Source organism: Sorex araneus, chromosome 1 (genome assembly GCF_027595985.1).
Source record: "Sorex araneus isolate mSorAra2 chromosome 1, mSorAra2.pri, whole genome shotgun sequence".
NCBI classification, from domain to species: domain Eukaryota; kingdom Metazoa; phylum Chordata; class Mammalia; order Eulipotyphla; family Soricidae; genus Sorex; species Sorex araneus.
Window position 1 is genome coordinate 340531926 of NC_073302.1, and position 23408 is coordinate 340555333.

The following is a 23408-nucleotide window of genomic DNA, read 5'->3' on the forward strand; positions in this document are numbered from 1 at the left end:
CATGACCGGCCCATCTGATTTTTGATGCCTTGGCAAATGAGACAGCATCCCTGATTTTTGACCGTCGATGGAGGTCAGAACTCTGGATTCCTTCTCTCACTTGAGTGAGACATGATATTCCCACCATAGCACTTTCGATTCCTCTTTGGGATACCTTAATAGCATTCTCATCCTGCCCAGGTCTCCGAGGCATATGTTAGTGCAGGAAGAACAGTGGAATCGAAAAGATGTGCCAGAGTCGGAGGTTCTTCGTTCTCTTAACCAACTCTTTGATGCTCTTGAATGCATTCCACACTGCTCTCTTCCTCCTGCGCAGTTCTTGCACCAAGTCGTTCCTCATATTGATTTCTCGATGTAGGTACACATAGCTGCTGCATTTGGAGGTGTTCATTCCATTGAGAGCAAATGGAGCTTCAGGGACCAGTTTGTTTTTCATGAACATCGTCTTGTTGAGATTCAGCTGCAATCCGACGTTTCCACACTCGTGGTCGAAGTCGGCCAGCATTTGTGCCGCTTGGCTAATGTTTGGCGTTATGAGAACGATGTCATCAGCGAAGCGGAGGTGGTGTAATTGCCAACTGTCTATCTTCACTCCCATTCCTTCCCATTCCAGTCGTCACATGATGTTCTTAAGGGCGGCACTGAAGAGTTTCAGTGAAATGGTATCACCCTGCCACACACCTCTCTTTACATCAATGATCACTTCCTTGTAGAATGGTGAGATCCTGGTGGTGAATCCACAATACAGCTTGAGGAGGATTTTGATATATTGAGTTTGAACACCCTGTTTGGCCAGGGCTTCGATGACCGCCTCGGTCTCAAGAGAATCGAAGGCCTTCTTTACGTTGATGAACATTAGACAGAGCGGCATCTTGACCTCTTGCGAAACTTCAATGAGTTTGGTCGCTGTGTGGATATGGTCTATCATGCTGAGTCCCCTTTGGAATCCGGCTTGCTTGCATGGTTGTCCTTTGTCTAGTGTTCTGCCTATTCTATTCAGGATGACATGAGTGAACAACTTGTAGATGACAGACAGCAGGCAGATTGGGCGATAGTTGCCGATGTCGTTGATGTCTCGCTTCTTGTACAACAGAACGGTCCTACTGGTTTTTCACTGGGATGGAACCTTACATTCAAACAGGTAGCATGTGAAGAGTCGGGCCAGTGTATTAATGAGTACTGGTGGCAGATTCTTCAGGTGTTCGGGTCTGACCTTGTCCGGACCAGGTGCTGTATGAGTTTTTACCAGCGAAATGGCGTGTGGGATTTCAGAAGGGAGAATGTTGGGGAAGACATATCCATCCTTCAGAATTTGGTATGTGGGCAGGTGGACATGGCTGTCAAAGGTATCTGAGTAGAAGCCATGAATAATTTTCTCCATTGACTTTCTGGAGGATATGATAGATCCATCGGGATGTCAGAGGGCAGTCATCTTGGTCTTGTAGTTGGCGAAGGACAGGCGAGCGTTGCGAATACTTTTCCCGGCTTCTGCTGCACTGGCCAACACTGCTGCTCTTCTCTCTTTGAGGTCTTCCTTTATCACATCTCTGCACAGCTTTGTGAGCTCAGACGTTAGCTTGTGGTTGCCTGAGGCTCAAGCCAAACCACGTTGACAAATGAGCTCGAGAGTTTCCGAAGACAGGTGTCTGTTTGTGGCTTTCTCACTCTCAGCATTCTTTGCACAGACATGGAGGTGCTGAACCAGTCGATCATATTCATCGTCAATGCTGTCAAGGATGGCATCTTCCTACCTTGCTGCAATAGTGCCAAAGATCTCCCAGTTGGTGGTCATTCTGGGAGTTGTCTTCTTAGACTTAAATTTTGCAGACCTTTCTCCCCACTCTGTTAAGTAGACTTTCACACAAAGGAGACGGTGGTCTGATCCCGTTTGGAATTTTGTGACAACAGCAACATCAGTCAGGCAAAATGCAAAACCTTCAACTGAATATGATGTGGTCAATTTCATTGTGGAACTGTCCACCAGGAGACTCCCATGTCTTTAGATTCGGCCTTCTGGAACTGTGAGTTACCATGGATGGTCTTGGTTGACATGATGAATTCAGACAGTCTCTCACCCTGATTGTTCCATTCTAGGCCATGTGTCCCAATGTGGAGTTCTTCAGGCGACCTTCTCTGACCTATCTTGGCATTAAAATCACCAACAATGATCTTGTAGAAGGTGTGGTCTTCTTTATAGAGCTTCTCCAGTTCCATGTAGAACCTGTCAATTTCTTCTTCATCGTAGTTGGAAGTTGGTGCGTAGATGATGAAGATAGAAACTGCAGGCAGTGAGCCACATCTATTCAAGCGTAATCGTCCAATTCGGGTTGTTAGGCATTCGCATGAATCAATGCTCATGGCCAAGTTCGTGTTGACAAGGACACCAATGCCACCAATGCCTTTGTTGTCACATGTTCCAAGGAAAAATTCTTCTCCAGTGTCGAAAATGGCATGATGTGATTGATGTCTCCTTGTTTTGGTCAGACCAATGATGTCGTACTTGATCTTCTGCACTTGCACCATCAGGTCCTCGATTGATGCTTCTGATGCCAGTGTTCGTGTGTTGAAAGTACAGTTAATCATTTTAGTCTTCCTTCATTTTGGCAGTCTAGTTTGTTCCTGAGATTTTTTCAGCCTCTCTTTGCTCATCTTTCTTAACACTGCCGTTTTGGGGGCTCTTTCAGTGACAGGGAATGAGGCCAATTGTTGTTACTGTTGTTTGCATATGGAATACCCACCCTACCCAAGATAAATACCTCACTGGCTGACCCCCACTACATCCACTACCCAGCCACCGCCATGCTACAGGTTGCTTTCCGGACACTTGGGCCGAATCTCACGCTTCGCGGTCACGTAACACACCATAAAACACTTAATACCTATTATTCCAGCACCGTATTTGATAGGGTTCAAATTTGGTGTGAACCATGGTAACACCTCTAAGGGTGATTGGAGGCTGCCCTTAAAGCCTCTGTCCCTCTCGGAGAGCCCGGCAAGCTACTAAGAGTATCTCATTTGCACGGCAGAGTCTAGCAAGCTACCCATCGCGTATTCCTGATAATAAGTGATGATAAATACTTTCCCTATGCCTGTTTGCCATACTTTTTATCTATGTATTTTATATATTCGTGTCTACTACTGAACTCTTTAATCCATTTACAATGAACATTTGTGTATGGCATTTGAAGGGGATTCAGCTCCTTCCTTCCTTTCTTCCTTTCTTCCTTCCTTCCTTCCTTCCTTCCTTCCTTCCTTCCTTCCTTCCTTCCTTCCTTCCTTCCTTCCTTCCTTCCTTCCTTCCTTCCTTCCTTCCTTCCTTCCTTCCTTCCCTCCTTCCTTCCTTCCTTCCTTCCTTCCCTCCTTCCTTCCTTCCGTTAACCAGTTTTCCCAATACCATTTGTTGAAGGGGTTTTACTTGCTCCATTTTATACCCCTGACTCCTTTATCATGACTTAGTTATACAGACACTTGAACATTTATCTTTGATTTCTCCTTCTACTATGTTTGAGAGTGTGTATTTCAATATCACACAGTTTTGATACTAAAACTTTATAGTATAAAGTTATGAAATAAAATTCCTGTCATTATCTTTTTTTCTCTCAATTTCTTTGGTTATTATCAGGCATCTACTGGCTCCATATTAATTTTAGCAATACTTATTCTATGTCCTGGAAGAATGTCATGGAAATTTTGATGGTTATTTCATTGAATCTGTATAGTGTTTTTGGTATATTGTTTTTTCTCTCTTTATTGTTTTAATTGCACAAAAGCTTCTAGCTTGAAGCCTATTATTATTACAATAATAAACAGGGTATAGCACAAATACAGTTCATCACTACCACAACTTATGCAGTGTATTTTTCCACATTTGGAAAAATTGTATTTTTCAGCCCACCTAAGGTTAATTGGATAATCTTACTCTGGGAAAAATGCCTTTATGTCCATGTACCTCTCTTGCAGGTATTTTTTAAAATAAAAATTCTTCTAATCCATAAAAAAGAAATGTATTTCCATTTCTTTGCATCATTTTTGTTTTTCTTAATAATTATTTATAGATTTCAGTAATAAGTCACTTCTTTTATAAAGCTGATTCTTAGGTACTTGAATATTTTTGATAGCTGGAAATGAGATTTTAAAAAGTCATTTGCATAAAAAATGCATGTGTTGAATTTATAATTCTCTTTTATTATTTCTATTTTTATTCATGATCTCTATGTTTGTTATTTTTTTAGGCCACACACTGCAGTGCTCAAGGCTTACACCTGGCTCTACACTGAGGTATCACTTCTGATCCTGTGCTGCACTCAGGGGACCATGTGGGATATTGGAGATTGAATATGGATTGTTGTGTGCAAAGCAAGCATCATATCTAGTTTCCAATCACTGTAGTTCTTGAGATTTGTTTATGTGTAATATATTGCAACCTGCCAATAGTGTATTCCATTTTGAATTCTGATTTGAATTCAACTAATTTCTATTTATATTTCATTTCTATTTCTATTTCAACTATTTCTTGTCTAAGAACTGAGAGTAGGATTTCCAGTGCTGGTTAAATAATAGCTGAGAGCAGACAGCAGCCGTCTTGAGATGAAAAACTTGCCTATGAGATGAAAAACTTTCAGTATTCTTTTAGCATTATAGTATTAGCTGTGAGATTATAACACATACTCTTTACTATATTAATATGAAGCTTCTCTATACACATTATTTGAGATTTTTTTCATAAATAAATGTTGAATTTTGTCCAGAGCTTACTCTGCAATTTGTTCATACTATCATATGATTTTGGCTTTTTATTGATTAAGTGTTTATTTATTGATCATATTGATTGACAAGTATATTGAACCATCCTTGTATGCCTCAGATAATTCTAACAATTGTGAAGTGTGATCTATTTAGTGCGTTTTTGTATGTAGTATGTTATTATTTTGTTGAATATCCATTTATCTTTGTTCATTAGATCAACTTTTCTGTGTTTTTTATTGTTATATATGTCTGATTTTGGTATCAGAATAATATCAACTCATAGGCACTGTTAAGAAGAATACCTGGGGTTTTTTGTTTGTTTTTTTCAACTTCTAGTATTGCTGGAGAGTAGTATTTAAGTAGTTCTCTTCGAAAGTTTGGAGAACTCATAATGAAATTGTTTCGACCTGGGTGTTTTTTTTATGTGGTTGGACAGATTATTTATTACTATTGTTATTGATTTTTCTGTTTGGTTTTTCAGCTACTCCTGATTCAATCTTGCAAGGCTTTAGGATTCTAAAAATGTATCCATTTTTGTAGATTTTCCAACTTCGTGGCATAAAGTTATTCATAGTAATCTCATAACTTTTTTTGTATCTGTTGTAATCTTCTTCTCATTCATTTCTTATCTGACCATTAGAGATCTCTCTCTCTCTCCCTCTATCCCCACCCCTCTCTCTAGTTTAGCCAAGATTTGATGATCTTGTTCATTTTTTAAAAAGATTTGATGTGACCTGAGCAATAGTATAGTGGGTAGGGAGCTTGCCTTGCATAAGCCAATCTGGGATTAAATACCTTATAAGGTCCCCAGACCCACCTGGAGTGATTCCTGAGCAAAGAGCTAGAAATGAGCCTTGAGTACCACCAAATGTAGTCCCAAAACAAATACACAAAAATTAAATTAAAAAACATATCTCTTGGCTTTATTGCTCTATTGTATTGTTTTAAAATTTTTATATTGCTGTTTTCTACTGCAATATTTAATTTATTTCTCTCCTTCTATTTATTTGCTACTTCCTTTACTATTAATTTTCTGGTTTATTGAGATTTGAGGTGTTGCTGCATCAGTGTTTTGTTGTTTTCTATGAACTTCTGCATTGCCATGAACTTCCCTCTTCTGCTGTGCTTTACATTTCTGAAAAGCTGATGCCTTCATTATTATTTGATTCAAGCAGTGTTCTTTCTTTCCTTCTTTTTTAAAACTTCTTTTGACCAAAAGTCTGTTCAGTAGTTTGTTGTTTATTTCCAAGTGTGGTTTTATCCAACTATCTTCTTGTGACTTATTTCTACTTTTTTTGTTGTTTTGGGCCACACCTCAAATACTCAGAACTTACTCCTGACACTGCTCAGGAATTACTCTATCATGAATTACTCCTGGTGGTGCATGGGGGACCACATGGGATGTTGGGGATTAAACCTATATCAGCTGCATGCAAGGCAAACCCTCTCCCCGCTGTACTGTTTTCCCTGGCCCTTACGTTCGAAATAGTATGGCTTAATAACATACTTCATATTATTAAGTACTTAATACTTTTATTTTCTTGAATTTAATGATAATTTAGAATTATTTTGGATTTTCTATTCCTTCTTTTGGAATTAGTATTCCATTAGTGTCTTCTCTGTTGATATATCTTATGGTGAGGTAGTTATTAAAATCTACTACAACTAACAAATAGCTGTCAAAATACTTTCTTTTGGCCTTTAAGCGGATGCTTTAAATATTTTTATGGTCCTTCTTATATACAGATATGTTTTAATGAGTGTTAGGACTTTTTAATACATAGAACCTTGACATTTATATAATGTCCATATCTGAGTCTTAATTCTATTTCTTCCTTTGAAGTCTATTTTGCCTGATTTAAGGTATCTTCAACCCTTTTTATGCTATGTTTTGCATGTTAGCTTTATATTAATTAATTTGTGTCTGTGTTTATCATGATAGTACAAAAGCAACATAAAATTTCTTTAAATTCTCTGCTCTATCTGTCAACTCTATACTGTGGAATCAGTGAGTGCGGACATTTAAATTAAGCCATATTACATAAATAATGAAATTTATTATAGTGTTTTTATATGTGGGCTGGAGCAATAGCACAGCGGGTAGGGCATTTGCCTTGCGCGTGGCTGACCCGGGTTCAATTCCTCCACCCCTTTCAGAGAGCCCAGCAAGCTACTGAGAGTATCTTGCCCACATGGCAGAGCCTGGCAAGGTACCTGTGGTGTATTTGATATGGGAAAAAAAAAACAGTAACAAGAAGTCTCACAATGGAGATGTTACTGGTTCCCCCTCAAGCAAATCGATGAGCAACGGGATGACAGTGACAATTCTGGGTGTTTCTGAAGGCTTTTGTTTCTTCAACATTATTTTATTTATATTCCCTTTACTTTGCTATCAACCTTTTTTGGCAGTTATCAGCTTATTTTCCTCTTCTTATTTGTGTCTTCTAAATATTTGTCTGAGAGTATCGTGAAATATACCACTGAAGTTCTGAATTCATATTTCCTCTTAAGCATACAAGCCACAAGACTTATATTAAACCCTGTTATTTCTTTTCTTCTTTCCAGTATTGTGTCAGAGAATCTTATTACCTCCATACAGGATTTCTTTGTCTTTTGTAGAAGGCCATTTAGTGCATCTTCATAGCTGATGTAGTGACCATGAAGTGCTTTAGCTGCTATTTGTCTGCTAAAATTTGTGCCATTCCTACAGTTTGATACGTAGTGAAGCTGGGTTTCTGTTGAATCTGAGCCTTTCCCTCTGCCTTAGAGGGTTTCTTTTGAGAGATTTATTGCAAGTCGTTGGAGGAGGAGTTTCCTAATATAACACTTTTTTCTTTATTCTTGATGCTTTTAGAAATCTATTCTAGCTTTTAACTTATTTATTTTTTATTTTTTTGGAGGGTGGAGGGAGGATGATAGGCCAGACCTGATGATGCTCAGGGATTACTCCTGGTTCTTCACTCAGGGAAATATCCTGGAAAGGTTTGGGAGAACCATACAAGGTTCTGCGGATCAAACCCAGCTTTGCCCTGTGAAAGGCAAGTACCCTATCCACTGTACTATTTCTCCAGTTTCATGTTTCTGCCATTTTAACTATTGTGTGTCTTATTCTTTTGCAGGATTTATTTGTTTGGAATTCCTTGCACATCTTGGATCTTGGTATATGACTCAGATGGAGTAAGTCTCAGCTACAAGTGTTTTCATTAATATTTATTTGCCTTTCTTCCTTCTGTCTTATTTAAAAACCACTATAATTTCATTCATTGTTATTTCATTCAAAGTTATCCCATAGGCTCATGTTGTCTTCATATTTTTTGTTTTCAAAAATATTTCATTTTTTCCTATTTGCATGTTTTTATGTATCTAATTGAGTACACTGATTCATTTTCTTGTTTCTGCTTTTTTCATACTGACCCCCTCTGTTGCATGGTTTAGTTCATCTATCATGTTCTTTGGTTTGTTCTAAAGATTTTAGTACTCTATCTGTCCTTCTTAGAAAAAGTATCGCTTTTCCCAACTCATTGATCATCCCAAACACTGTCACTATTATTATTATTATTTTTTAATCAGGAACTTTACAGAGACCTGTGTGCTTGGCATTCTTCTTGGCTTTTTGTCTTTATCCATTACTTCAGATGAATCCCCCCTCTTTGTGTCTAATGTAATATCAGTGGGTAGGGGCGAAGGCCAGTTTTTGTGCCAGTCTGGGTGGTGGTGTATGGCTCCAGTTCACTGTTTGTACACAGAGACTAGATCATTGCTGAAAATTTGCTGTAAAAAGCTATGTGTCTTAAGATGAATAGGCCAGTGCTGCCACTCTGCCTTCAAAATTGTTGTGGTCTTTATTATCCTTCTCTGTGGGATTGTCTCATCAGCTAGATTCTGGTACTCAGCAGTGTCTGTAAGCCTGCATGTCCAAGCAGGGACACAGGTGCCTGCATTTGCTTGCATCAACTGGTCAAAAGGTTCAAGTCAACTTGGGAGATTCCTGTGAGCCTATGATCCTAAGCTGAGGCAAATCTAGTCTCAGCAATGCTTATCTGTTCAATCAAAGGCTAATGGAGAACGTATGGTTTAGTTTCACCTTAGCTGCAGATTTCAATCAGTTTGACATATATATATCTGTTCTTTGGATTGAAAAAAACAATGGTTCTTGGCCATGGTCAAGCAAAGTATGTGGTCCCTGGGGAGGAGAGGATGGCTTCCTGCTCAGATAGGGCTCAACTTTCTTTTGGCTTTTTGGGACCTGCAGTGTGCAACTCTCAGCCCTGGAGTCAATATTACAGTGACTAATGACTTGCCCCATACTTAGCCCCTAAGAGATCTTATGGTTAGCATAGCACCGTTCCCCCCTTATTGCTAAGAAACTCATTAGTTGTGTTTTGGCAACTGTTAATCTGCATTGCATGAAATCATTTTCGAGAAATCCCATCAAGGCCAAATGTGATATTCTTGTCTACCAATGCTTTTCTGATTTTGTGAAGGAAACTAGGAGCTTTCTTGCTTAATTTTATAAATTTATTTATTTATTTATTTATTTATTTATTTATTTATTTATTTATTTATTTATTTATTTTTTCTATCTAGTTTTCTATCTTGCTTAACTTTAAATTTATTTATTTATTTTTTTTCTATCTAGTTTTCAAATGGTTTTCTGTCTGTCATCCCATTGCTCATCAATTTGTTCGAGCAGGCACCAGTAACGTCTCTCATTGAGAGACTTATTGTTACTATTTTTGGTAAAAACCTAGGAGTGTCATTGTTAGGTCATATGGGAGCTTCTATTTTTAGTTACATAGGAATCTCCCTACGTTTTTCCATATAGCAGGTTTAAATTTTCAATAGTATAGATTTCATTTTGAACTGCAGATGTCAATCAACTGGGCACTCTCTACCCTTGTCAACACATGATTTTTCTAGTCTTTTTGAGATAGGCCATTCTCACGGGTGTAAAGTGATGTCTCATTGTGATTTTAATTTACATGTCCCAAATAATAAATGAAATTAAATATTTTTATGTGCTTATTATTGTCATCCATGTCCTCGTTGGAAGATTCTATTCAAAATGTTACACAATAAATTACTTTGTTAAGATTATGCTATATATTTAGATATTAATCCTGATATATTTTAAAAGGGTATGCAAATATTTTCTACCTTTCTTTTTTAGTGTTGATTATTTTCACAAACATGTTTTTCAGTTTTCTATGCTCCAATTTAATTATTTTTTTCTTGCTGTGAAGATATTTTATATAAACTTTTTTGTAACTGATAACTATTAGTGAATGACCATGTGTCTTCATCCATAAATGTTCCATCCATGTTTTTCTTATAAATATTTTGATTTCAAATTTAATGCACACATTCTTAATAGATTTTTTTGCTAATTTTGTTTTACAATAATTGTCTATATTATTTATTTATCTTATAACTGAATCTTAAGGGTTTTCACTGCAATCTGTTGAAGATGCTTCTCTTCATACATTAGATAGTCTTCACTAAATTGTATTAAATGATGTGCTTATATATGTGTGGATTGATTTCGGACCTGAATTGTATTTTATTGCTCTGTATACATTTGTTTCAATATCATACTATCGATGAACAATGGGATGACAGTGCTACAGTGCTACAGTTTGAAGTGTAGTAATGGGAAAACCTCCATTCTCTTACTTCCTCAGGATTACTTTTATTGTGGTTTTTTAAAAAAAATTGTAGTTCTACACAACTTTTAAGATTATTTGTGATATTTTCTGGAAAAATGATACTGAGATTTTCATAGAAATTGTGTTCGATGTGTAGGTTGATTTAGATTAAGCATTTTAGCAATGATTAATTTTTGTTTTGTTTAGTTTTTGGAACAGTGGTGCTCAGGGCTTACTCTTGACTGTGCTAGGGATCAGTCCTACAATGATTTAGAGGACCATGTGAGGTGCCAGGGAAAAAAAACGTGGGTCTGTCACATGCAAAGAAAGATTTTTACCCATGTAATATCTATCCAGTCCAACAATGATTGTTCATATGACTTATTTTTTGAGATTCTATTTTTTATAAAGTCTTAAAATTTTCAAGGTATAGGTAAGATTCATGTTCACGCATTTTATCCTTATTTGGTGAGATTATAAATGGGATTATTGTCTTGATTTCAGTTTTATGGATTAAAAACATTCTTATACATTGAATATGGGTATCAATATTTTTCTTTGTTTACTTAAACTTGGTTCTTGAGTCTAATAATGGAATGGTGCTCCGTCTTGCCAGTAATAAAGGCCACCGGAAAAGAACGTGATATTCTGAGAGATCATATGTTGTCAGAAGTTGAGCTCAGCTTCTCCTTTATGTAGGGCATGATCTTCACCTTTTTGGCTATTTCTCTGTGGGCTTTGACTACTTACTTACATTTAAAAAATCAGTTTTGTGCATTGATCAAATATCCACTGTTGATAAATGAGAATAACCTGGGATGTTTAGCTGACTTCTGGTTATGCTTTAATGGATTTCTACCCAACATAGAATATTCCACAATGTTTTCTGGGTGTGATTGTGCATGTTCAAGTAATTAATCAACTACCTTGTGGTTACTTTTGCATTATTCACTCATTAAAAAACATCCTGATATTCACACTGTGGCACAAGATACTTTTCATTATTGTTTCAACAAAATAGTCCCCTAAAAAGAAATAAAATTTGAATATAAGTGCTGTCGAGTGAATTTAAAATAAAGTTAAGTGGGACTAGAAAGATCGTATAGGTACTTGCCTTGCATATGTCAGACACCACTTTGATTCTTAGTACTGCACATGTTCTCCTGAGCACTATCAAGAGTTATCCTTGAGCACAGAATGTGGTACAATCCAGGAATACTGCCTGGTGTGGTCTCTAAGTTACAAAAGATAAAATAAAATAAATCTGGCCTAGATCCATTATTAGGCTTGTTTCTCAACATGGGGTACTATTAAAATAACCGGGATGCTTCTTCAGGAACTATACCTCCCTTCACTTCCTCTATTCTGACCCAGGTTCCAGTCTCCAGTTAACAGAGAAGGTGGTGCTGAGAACAACCGGACTGAAGGGATAGGCCAGAGCAAACACCGGAAAGGTTATGACTGGAACACACCTGGATATAGGACCGAACAATGTAAGGCTCCTTGGATCATGCAACTTATATTCTGTGCATTTGTTATTTTAATACCATTGGAAATTCTCAGAAGCATTGTGGGAAGAATTGACATCAGATTTATATAGTTGCAATTTCTTTCTGTAGTGGGGTGAAGAAATTTATGGGAAACGATAATAAAAATTTATAGTAAAAACTCTTTCCAGGGAATACTGCACTAGATGAATATTAGAGAGATTTAGGAAGTTAAATTGTGTGGATTTGGTTATGAGGAAAGATGACTTATACTTACTGTATAAATCTATTAAAATTTATTTACTAGATTCAGAATTGTAAACAGCAGACAAGATTTCTCAGAATCTCTGAAAAAATATTTAAACTGCTCTCTTGACCAAAACAAAATTTGTACAGGAAAATACTCAAGTATGTCCAGAGAAAAATAACTGAATTATTCAAAGTTCTAATTACGTATGTAACAATAAACAGTTCTCATTCAAAAATTATAAGTGAGAAATTTGAATCATGTCTCACTGATCCCAAAGACTGTATATTTTCACAAATCTCAGCATGAAAAGGCCAAGTGTTTTTTACATACATCTTCCAAGGTTCTGAGGTAAACTATTATTTGCTGAAAAGGGAAAAAAGCTATTAAATGCTCAACTGTACTTTATAGGCTATAAGAAACATTGGAACTTCTTTCTGTAGAGCACAGAGCCATAAATAAATCCTAGGGACCAGCAGACCTGGCCCTCAATAGAGAAAACAAAGAAAGCTGATATGACTTGCTATTAGGGCTTTATATCTTATGGGTTTTGATGTTCACAAAGTTGAATGTGTTCTTTGCTACTTTTTGTATGACTTTATTATTGGAACATCCAGGAGAACCAGAGGAGGTAAGGTGAAGATTCTTCCAAAGTTCCTGTATGTTTCCTGCCCTATATGTTTACAATTCAGTTGTTTGTTCTCTTTCATTCATCATCTGAAACCGAGAACTGTTCTATCTGTTTCCATTGAAGAAAAGAGATAATACATCATGGAACTCCACAATCTTTGTATAAATGAGTCATTTCCTGTAGAATAAATGTAGAAAAATAAAATTTTGATTGCATGAGATTATGTGAGTATTTCAAGTACATACATTTTGGTGTTTCCTCTCTTATACCATCAATAGTCTGAACTTGTCCTGTTGCAGAGTTTTTGAGGTTAATAAATAGATAAGTAATAAACAACTTTTATGTTTAAGAGTTTAATGAGAATATTGCTCGAAACATAAAATGTCTCCTAAATTAATCAGAAGGGGAATAAGACCAGTATAGGATAAAAGTAATAGATTATATCAAATGATAGGTCATATCTTACTGGAGATTAAACCCATAGAAAAACAACAACAATCTTTGCGATGTTAATGACATTAAATTATTTGGGGTTATAATTTTAATTATTAATTTTACAGAAAGGTTTCTGATTTTGAAATTAATGTTCTAGATAGGTATAAGTTTGTGAGTCTCCTACTTGGAGAATATGGTTGATGTCCATTATCTAAATCTTGACTGAACCCTTTTTTTAACTAAGCATATTCCATTCAGCACTATTTAGAAATAAATTTAAAAGAACAAAAATAAACAATCACACATGTAGGACTGGAGCGATAGCACAAAAGGTAGGGCGTTTACCTTGCATGCGGCCTACCCGGGTTCGATTCTTCTGTCCCTCTCAGAGAGCCCGGCAAGCTACCTAGAGTATCCATCCCACCGATACAGCAGAGCCTGGCAAGCTACCTGTGGCATATTCAATATGCCAAAAACAGTAACGATAAGTTTCACAATGACAAATTACTGGTGTTTGATCAAGCAAATCAATGAATAACGGGACAGCAGTGCTACAGTACTATCCTTGGAAAAGGAGATAACTAAGTTGTGGATAAAAGAGGCTCCAAATACTACTTTTTAGTCAGAGAAGAAAATTGAGAGGAGTCCAATGATCAGTTAAACCCAGCAGGATATGCTCCATAAGAGAAAATCTGTGAAGCTATCAGCTATTACTTCCACCAGAATTTTTTATAATGAATACATAAACAAAACTTAAGTTTTCTACATAAAACCTTAAGTATTTAATTTATGGAATCATTAATTGTCTAAGGGTGTCTCTTAGAATTTTAAGTTGTACTCTATTACATGAGCTGGAACTACAGCACAGCGGGTAGGACGTTCGTCATGTACGTGGCTGACCCAGGTTTGATTCCTCTGTCCCTCTCAGAGAGCTTGGCAAGCTACTGAGAGTATCCTGCCCGCATGGCAGAGCCTGGCAAGCTACCCATGTCATATTCCATATGCCAAAAAACCAGTAACAACGAGTCTCACAATGGAGATGTTACTGGTGCTCGCTTGACCAAATCGTTGAGCAATTGGATGAGAGTGACAGTGACAGTGACTCTATTACACAGCATTTTCTTTATAATGATAATATTTTTTCAGAGTTTAAATTTAAGGTGTTTTATTAGCATTCCTTCAGGAATACACATTTCTAGAGTTCTAATGATATTGTATAAAAAGAAAAAAATAATTTAGGGAAGATGCAATGTACTTAGGAAAGAATTATTCTTACCAAGTTGTATGTATATTTGTAAAGAAAGCATTTGACAGAGATCTGTAACCAGAGAAAAGTGGAAAAAAATTAAGAGCGGTATGAGGCAGTGTTGGTAAGGTGGGAAGCCCCTAGGAAGTACATAAGGTGAGGATATTCACATGATGAAAGTCCAGAAACTAAAACAGGGAGTTGAGGAATGAGAATTCAGATCCTGTTTCTGCTCCTAAATCACTCTGTGGACTTGGGAAAGTAATTTCTTATCTCTAATCCTTGATTTATTTTTCAAGACTTAATTTTCATCTATAACATGATTTCGAGTGTCTGTGTCAGTGATTTTATGGCTTGCAATTCAGTAATGATATTATACATTTATGCATTTTTTATCCATCTATTGTATTTTATAAGATGCTAAATGTTTTCTAACATCATGAAACTTCTTTAAAAACATTGTTCCGATTCCTGTGCAATGTTTTCATATTATATTTGTGATTTAGCCATTGTCTATATTTTAAAATTTTTATTATTATTTAAAAGATGCAATGGTATTTTAAAAATAGTAATGCCTACATTTAAAAATTTCTTCAACAAAAGGAATATAAGCTTTTTAACATTTTGACATTGTTTGATCTTTTAAGCCCATGTTTTTCCTTGAACATGCATTTCTCTTTCTCTTCCCTTATGTATTTCAAAGTGAATTTTGTTCAATAAAACCTATCTTGCTTCACTAAATATTTCAACATTTATTGTGAAATCTCTTCTTAGAATATACATGTCAATTTTATCTCCACATAAGCTCTGAATTCTCTCTCTGACTTACACTCTGCTTAACATTTTTCATATATTAGTTCAGTTGATTACTTGTGTATTTAGTCTTTATGTTTTAATTTTTCATTTTAAAGACATTTCTTTTTTTATACGCATGCATGTATGAATCATAGTTCTTTGTGTAAGAAAAAAGGTTTTCCTAGAATGTTTAGGAGTCCTTATCTGGGTCTGAAAATTAAAGTGACACATATTAGCAATAAAAATAAATCATTTTACTAAATTTTTGCGTGCATTTAGAATCTATAATAGAAGAAATATCCAAGGAAATGACCAAGGAAGTGATTGTACTTTTGTTTGTTGTGACTTTTTTTTTATTAGTTTATTTTTAATTAGAGAGTCATCGTGAGGGTACAGTTACAGATCCATACATCTTTGTGCTCATGTTTCCCCCATACAAAGTTCGATAACCCATCCCTTCACCAGTGCCCATTCTCCACCACCAGTAAACCCAACATCCCTCCCCCGCTCCCCAGTCCTGTCTCCCCCCACCCCACCCTGCCACTATGGCAGGGAATTCCTTTTTGTTCTCTCTCTCATTAGGTGTTGTGGTTTGCAATAAAGGTGTTGAGTGGCCATTGTGTTCAGTCTCTAGTCTGTATTCGGCCCGCATCACCCTTCCCCCACATGACCTCCAACCACATTTTACTTGGTGGTCCCTTCCCTGAGTTACCCAGAATGAGAGACCAGCCTCCAAGCCATGGAAACAATCTCCTGGTACTTATTTCTACTATTCTTGGGAGTTAGTCTTATAGTCTATTATTCTATATTCCACAGATGAGTGCAATCTTTCTATGTCTGTCTCTCTCTTTCTGACTCATTTCTGTTGTGACTTTTTTCATTTTTTAAATATATTTTTAATAAATCACTGTGATATACAGTTACAGACTTAAAAACTATCATGATTTTGAGTCACATCATGTGGTGCTCCAGTGCCACTCCGGATGGTGGTCAGAGGCCTCAATAATACTGGGCATCAAATTCAGCTTCTGCGTGCAAAGTTCTTGCATGCAGAGCATGTACTTGAGTTCACTGAGCTATCTCTCCCGCCCAAGAATTGCTTATACATTTAAAACAAGGGAGCAATACGTTGTCAAAGGACTGATAAGACAAAATGGCTTGGACAAGAGATAGTAAATGCTGAAGATAAGGATTTAACAAAGGTTGCAGATTTCTCAGGTATAATTTCTTTGCTGATCAGATTCTGTCTCTAGTAAAAGGACTATTTCCTGACTCTAGGGAAAAAGAAAAAAAAAGAGCATGTTTACAATATTTACTGGTTATTTCTTAAGTAACTTCAGCTCAGTATTTTTGGTCTATATATCCTGATTTTCTTCATTTGCTAATAATGTCTTACATTTTTTTGTGTGTGTTTCAATATTGAACAATGTGTATTTTATTTTTTTTTCTTTTTGGTGCATTCCTGTAGTGCTCAGAGCATACTCAGTCTTTGTTCTCAGAGGTGAGTCCTAACTGTTCTCTGGAACTCTCAATTTAGAGACCACCATGGGAAGGGCAAGTGCCTTAGGCCCATCTCTCTGAACCACTTTTTATATTAAGGACAATATTAACCTTTTTTGGACTGGAGCAGTAGCACAGCGGGTAGAATGTTTGCCTTGCACATGGCCGACCTGGGTTCTATTCCTGCATCCCTCTCGGAGAGCCCAGAAAGCTACCAAGAATATCCTGCCCACACGGCAGAACCTGACAAGCTACTAGTGGTGTATTTGATATGCCAAAAACAGTAACAAGTCTCACGATGGAGACATTACTGTGCCCGTTCTAGCAAATCGATGAACAACGGGACAGCAGTGCTACAGTGCTATTAAACATTTAAATTTTAAAATCTGTAAATCTTACAAACCAGTGGTTACAAATTTCTGTCACTTTCTAGATCTTAATGTTTAGAGTCTTTCCTATATTGATCATATGTAATAATAATCCTCACTGGAGTGCATAGACTGTGTAATTCCCCATACTTCAGGGCTGTGTAAGCCCCTCACTCAGGCAGGGCTTGCCTGTGAAAGGATGTTCGTGACTTCTCCGAGCTGCTCTCTCTCACCGCCTGCGTTCAGTGCTCTCAAGCCGCATCTCCACACAGGACGGCTGTTGCCTTGGATGGACGAAGGAAGAATAAGCCAAGCTGGTTGCTGATTAGTTGCTATTTATTGAATCTCTTGTCTCACCTCTCCCAGCTCTCTCCAACCCTCTTTTTAATTTCTCTGTGTCTCTCTCTAATCTCACAATTCTTTCTTCCTACTGTATCTGCCTCTCTCTCTCCTATCTCTCTCTCCCTCTCTCTGTGCTGTCTCTCCTTTAATCAATCAATTTACAGTAACCTTCAATCAATCCATCACTCAATCCATTCAACAATCAGCTCATTCCTTTCTTCTGCAGCGCTCTTTTTTACCCTCTCTCCATGCCTCCCCATGCGCGTTCCCCTGGAGATCTCTCCTACCCGCAGAGAGACAACAGTGGAAAGCGCTCCTAATTGGGTGGATTCTGTGAGGGTCCCGACCTGAAATAAGACTAGTGAGGTTAGTAAACAGGGGGCCCAAGACAACACATGCCGATCAAGGGCAACTTTATTAACTGCCACGCTGGTTTTATACTTTTCTTAGCAGGGGGTTGGTACATAAGTTGTCAATCATCAGGGAAGTGTCTTCTCAGACCAAATAAGGAAAGGTTTGGGGTGTATTAGGTGGGCTTACAACATTCTTCAAGAGTAGATTGAGAAATAGTGGGGAGGGGAAGGCAAGGGTTTATCTGGCAGGAGCATCTGGCAGGAGGAATGCACAAGGCTTTTAGTGTAGAGGAAGGTATTCTACTTTAGGGCTTTATGGCGTCTCTTAGTTAACTGTCCTGGGCTACTTTTACCTCTTAAGTTTGGCTATTTCCTTTGTCACAAGGGCACCTTTGCCTCAGGTCAAGCAAAGCTGGTAATGGAATTTTCTGGGTAAAGGTTTCGGGGTCCTCTTTTGTTCAGGGTCCTGAGCAGTCCCCAACATCCCCAGCCAAGCCTCCCCCCTGGGAAGCATGATCAAAAATGTTTTTCCAATCTTCCAGACCACCTGCAGCCCACAAGGAAAAAAACAGCCCTTAAGGTGTGTTTCTTCTCTCCTTAGACCTGCAACTTAATTAACATCTTTAATTCTCCTTCCTAATATTTACCATTGTGTATGGAAACAGTAATAGACACTTTTAGGAGTGGAGGGCAACTCTCCTGGGGTCATCTTACCACAGACTCAGACTATAGTGCTCAGGCTGATCAATCATTCCTAACTCCAGCAGAGTCCAAATCTAGTTATTACTTTTGGATCATGACAGAGTTTATCCATGGTCATGCTCTTAACTTGGAGTTAAACATTAGAGCACTTTGTCCAGGCCTATTTTGATTCCAGGGTAGCTTATAGCTCACCGTTTGCCCTGGTTCCATCCAGTCCCTCGTTGGGCCCTTGCTTTGGGGATCTAGGAAGTAAGGGCAATTGAGACTTAAGACGAGAGAGCAGATGTCCAGGAGGTAAAATAGCTAGAGCCAATCAACTTCAAAGCTGCAGGCTTGTCTTTTTAACTGTCTACCTGTATCCATATAAAAACAATTGCTCTGAAATAACCAACCATGCAAAGGGCATTAAGGAGAAGAAAAAGACAATATTTACAAGTCAGTGTCTGATCAGGAGACAAAGGTGATTGACAGGTTGGGGGGCAAACAACAAACATAAGCTCCCAGCGGCCAGCTAGGAAGAGCAAACCAACATGATCCTACAATCACACACTTCTAAAGACTACCTGGCCCCCATCCTTGCCATATCACATAATAGAAACATGGTGGAATTAGAGAACTCACATAGATCGAATGTCTGTCGCTTTCTATTGCAGCTCTTTGTGCTGTCTCAAGTCCTGATAACTTGTTTGCTTCTTTTTCCCCACATCCCTGAAATATTTCAATTGCTTATGTTTCACATGGCTTGCAGCAAATGGGTTTTCTGGACGTTTTGTAACCATTTTTTCCATACCAGCATCATTATGTTCCTTGACTAATCCTTAAGCCTCTTTGCCAACAGGATGGTTCTTCAAAGGATATTCTGTGACACGTGGTAGGCAAATCAGCTTCAAAGATTTTAAAAAAATATTTCTTTTCCCTTATCTGGCACTTTCCTTAGGCTCATTCTGGAATTTGTTCTCTTTTGTCCAGCCATCTCTCAGACAAGTGGACACATTCCAATTCTGAGTGTGTTCAATATTCATGTAGTCTCTTTCACAATGGTTCCTAGATCCTTCTGAGGGGAGGGCTGGTTGTAGTATCCCTATCCTCTGCTAAGGATTCCATGGCAGTTGGGAAGCTCATCAGCAGACAGGCTAGTCAAGAGCCAGAACAGGTGGGAAACTCACCACGTGTCATGAGAACTGAATATCTGAATGCTACCCAAATACTGCCCCCTCGTATGTAAACAATTTCCCCTATGTTTTTATTTGATGTTTTCCAATGTTAATACGTTCATATTTTATGCAATTAAAATGACAGTTTCCCTCCTATTTTGTATCTGTCATTCTATATCAATGGTATCTCCAATAGACTTAATTCTATGTTCATCTGGAAAAGACTTCCTATGAAAACATTAAAACATTAAGGAGAAATTAAATAACTTGTCCTATCAGTGATTGCAAAATTTATCATGTCACAATAGTTAAAACAGGTTGTAAAGCAGACAAATGCTTCCAAGGGACAAGAGGAAAAAATAAAGACATTATCTGAATATGTAATACAAACAAAACAAAACAAAACATTTCACATATTGGTAAATAAGAAGCTCATTAGTCCATGAAATAGTATAGCTGACTATTAAATTAGAGTATCAAGGTATAACAACATAACTTTGGAGTGAAATAACTTGACCTATTATTAATTTACCACAATTTCCATGCAGTTCTGTGGAATAGACAAGAACTTAATAGTGAGAGAAATAAATAATGAGTGAAAAAAAACGATTCCAAAATCCACAATACAACTTCTTAAAAAAAACGGAGTTAGAGAAATAATGGAGAGAAAGAAGGCAGAAGTTCTGAGAGCATAGTCATAGAACGATGCTTTAAGAACAGTGATTCTCATGTTAAGTGAAATGAGTCAGAAAGAGAGGGACAGAGAGAGAAAGATTGCACTCATTTGTGGAATATAAAGTAACAGAATGGGAGACTATCACCCAAGAACAGTAGAGATGAATACCAGGAGGATTGCTCCACAGCTTAGAAACTAATCTCACATGCTGGGGGGAAAGGCAGCTTAGATAGAGAAAGGACTACCAAGTAAAGTGTGCTTGGAGGGCCTGCTCTGAATGGGAGATGTGAGCCGAAGGCAGACTATAGACCAAACATGATGACCACTCGATACCTATATTGCAAACCACAAGACCCAAAAGGAGAGAGAGAGAGAGCAAAAGGGAATGCCCTACCACAGAGGCAGGTGGTGTGGGGGTGATGGGGTGGGAGTGATTGGAGGGATAATGGGATCATTGGTGGTGGAGAATGGGCACTGGTGGAGGGATGGGTACTTAATTGTTGTGTCGCTGAAACGTAAGCACCAAAGTTTGTAAGTCTGTAACTGTGCCTCACACTTATTCACTTTGAAAAAAAAGAGTGATTCTGAGCAGAGATCACAACAGACACTGCAGTGAGTGCATGAGACAGAGTAAGGTATCTATAGATGGCAGCAAAGCCATGGAGTGAACACTCCAGTGTATTCCAAGAGCCAACTCCTAAGGGAACTTCATGTTTCTGAGGAAGGAGACATGGTTTGGAGGAGGTGACAGTGTGGAGAATACCCATCCAGCTTCACAGACACTCTCCCTGGGGAATGAAACTGGGGGACATGAAGCTTAAAATGAGAAAAATATTGGAGAAATGGATCCTTTGGAGCTTTTAATGAAGACAAAGTTGCCAAATGTTAAAGGGTAATTTACTATTTGCACTCAAGGAAACAGAAAGGCACACTGATGGATTTCAGGGGCAAGACTATGGGAGATATATCAGACTCTTACGTGTCCTCTGTAAGACAAGGACGAGAGTAGAGCCGTGGTAATAACAACATGAGAATACACATGGGTATCATCTCACATCACAGACTGGCACACATCCAAAAGAACAAAAGCAATCTGTGTTGGCTTGGATGTTGGGAGAAAGGGGTTCTTCTTCAATGCTGGTGGGAATGCCAACTGGTCTAGTCTTTTTGGAAAACAATAGGGACGTTTCTCAAAAAATTAGAAATTGAGCTCCCATTTGACCCAGCAATACTACTTCTGGGAATATATCCCGGAGATGCAAAAAAGTGCAGTAGAAATGACATCTGTGCTTTTATCCTTATTGCAGCACTATTTACAATAGCCAAAATTTTGGGAAAAAACACCCCGAGTGTCCCAGAACAGATGAATGGTTAAAGAAACTTTGTATATAAGTGGATCTACATAGAAAGTATCATGTTAAGTGAAATGGGTCAGAAAGAGAGGGACAGACATAGAAAGGTTGCACTCATCTGTGCAATACAAAATAACATAGTGAGAGACTAACACCCAAGAGTTGTAGAGATAAGGATTAGGAGGTCTGCCCCACAGCTTGGAAACTGGCCTCACATGCTAGGGGAAAAGGCAGCTCAGACAGAAAAGGGAACACCAAGTAGAGGATGTCAGGAGGACCCATTCGGGTTGGAAGATGCGAACTGAAAGTAGACTATAGACCGAACATGATGGCCACTCAATACCTCTACTGCAAACTACAACAGCCAAAAGGAGAGAGAACAAAGGGGAATGCCCTGCCACAGAGGCAGGGTGGTGTGGAGGGGATGGGGTGGGGGTATTGAGAGGGATACTGGGATCATTGCTGGAGGTAAATGGGCACTGGTGGAGGGATGGGTAAACGATCACTGTATGAGTAAAATGCAAACACAAAAGTTCATAAGTTTGTAACTGTATATCACAGTGATTCTCTAATAAAATTTTTTTAAGAAGACACCTTGGTATATCTACTCAATGGAATACTATGCAGTTGTTAGAAAAGATGAAATCATGAAATTTGTGTATAAGTTTATGGACATGGAGAGTATCATGCTAAGTGAAATGAGACAGAAAGAGAGGGACAGACATAGAATGACTGCACTCATCTGCGGAATATAAAGTAACATGATAGGAGACTAAGGATAGTAGAGATTAGGCCCAGGAGGATTGCTCCATGAGCCTGTCTCATGTGTTGGGAGAAAAGGCAGCTGGAATCGAAAAGGGACCACTAAGAAAATGATGGTTGGTGGGATTTCTCAGGATGGGAGATGTGTGCTGAAAACAGGTTACAGACCAAACATGATGGCAACTTAGTACCATCATATTGTACTGCAAATCATAACACCTGAGAGACTAAGAAGGAATCTGCCTACCACAGAAGCATGAGTAGGAAGAGGTGGGGGTGGTGGGAGGAATACTGGGGTGAAAGTATTAAAAAAGAATACACATAGGAGGTTGCGAAGAGAGGCTGAAACATATGCTTCACATGTAGAAAGCCTGGATTAATCTCTGGTGTGGACCGTAAGCTCACCAAGGAGCACTGAGCCAAGAATAGCATTTGGACTATGGGGAGTGTTCCCCAAACAACTCCCCACCTATAGTACAGATGATACAAAATGCAAATGAGAAAACATGGCGTTAATTTATTGCCACTGACCTACTCAGGGAACAATTACAATAGTTCCAAGAAAACGGCAAACTGTTAAGGAGTAAGTCTCCCCTGAAACTTCAAATAATGGGTTTGATAATCTTAACTGAAGGTAGGATTGAGGGATGAAGTATGTTGGAGGATTCACTTATTGAGAGATTTTTGACTTCTCACCTGACTTTTGGATTCACTACTTAATACGGCTCTTTGTAAGAAAGTTAGAACACCAGTTTGTGAGGATAAATTTCCTTTTTTCAAAGCAGACCCACCATGGAGGAGAGGAGCAGCTTTAATTTTTGGCAAAGTTTGTGAGCTCACAAACTTCTGATCAACTTTGCTCTGCTATATAATCTCCTATTTCTCCTCCATGTCAAAGATCTCATATTTCTGGTGTCTGAGACTTTGCAACTCCTATTTGAAGAAAGCAACAGTGAGATATTTGAGA

The 23408-nt window shown here is 38.0% G+C and overlaps 1 pseudogene; it reads right to left on the bottom strand.

The window, feature by feature from the left end:
* Window positions 1–209: 209 nt before the first annotated feature.
* On the bottom strand, window positions 210–2583 carry LOC129405786 (uncharacterized; annotated as a pseudogene).
* Window positions 2584–23408: the final 20825 nt, after the last annotated feature.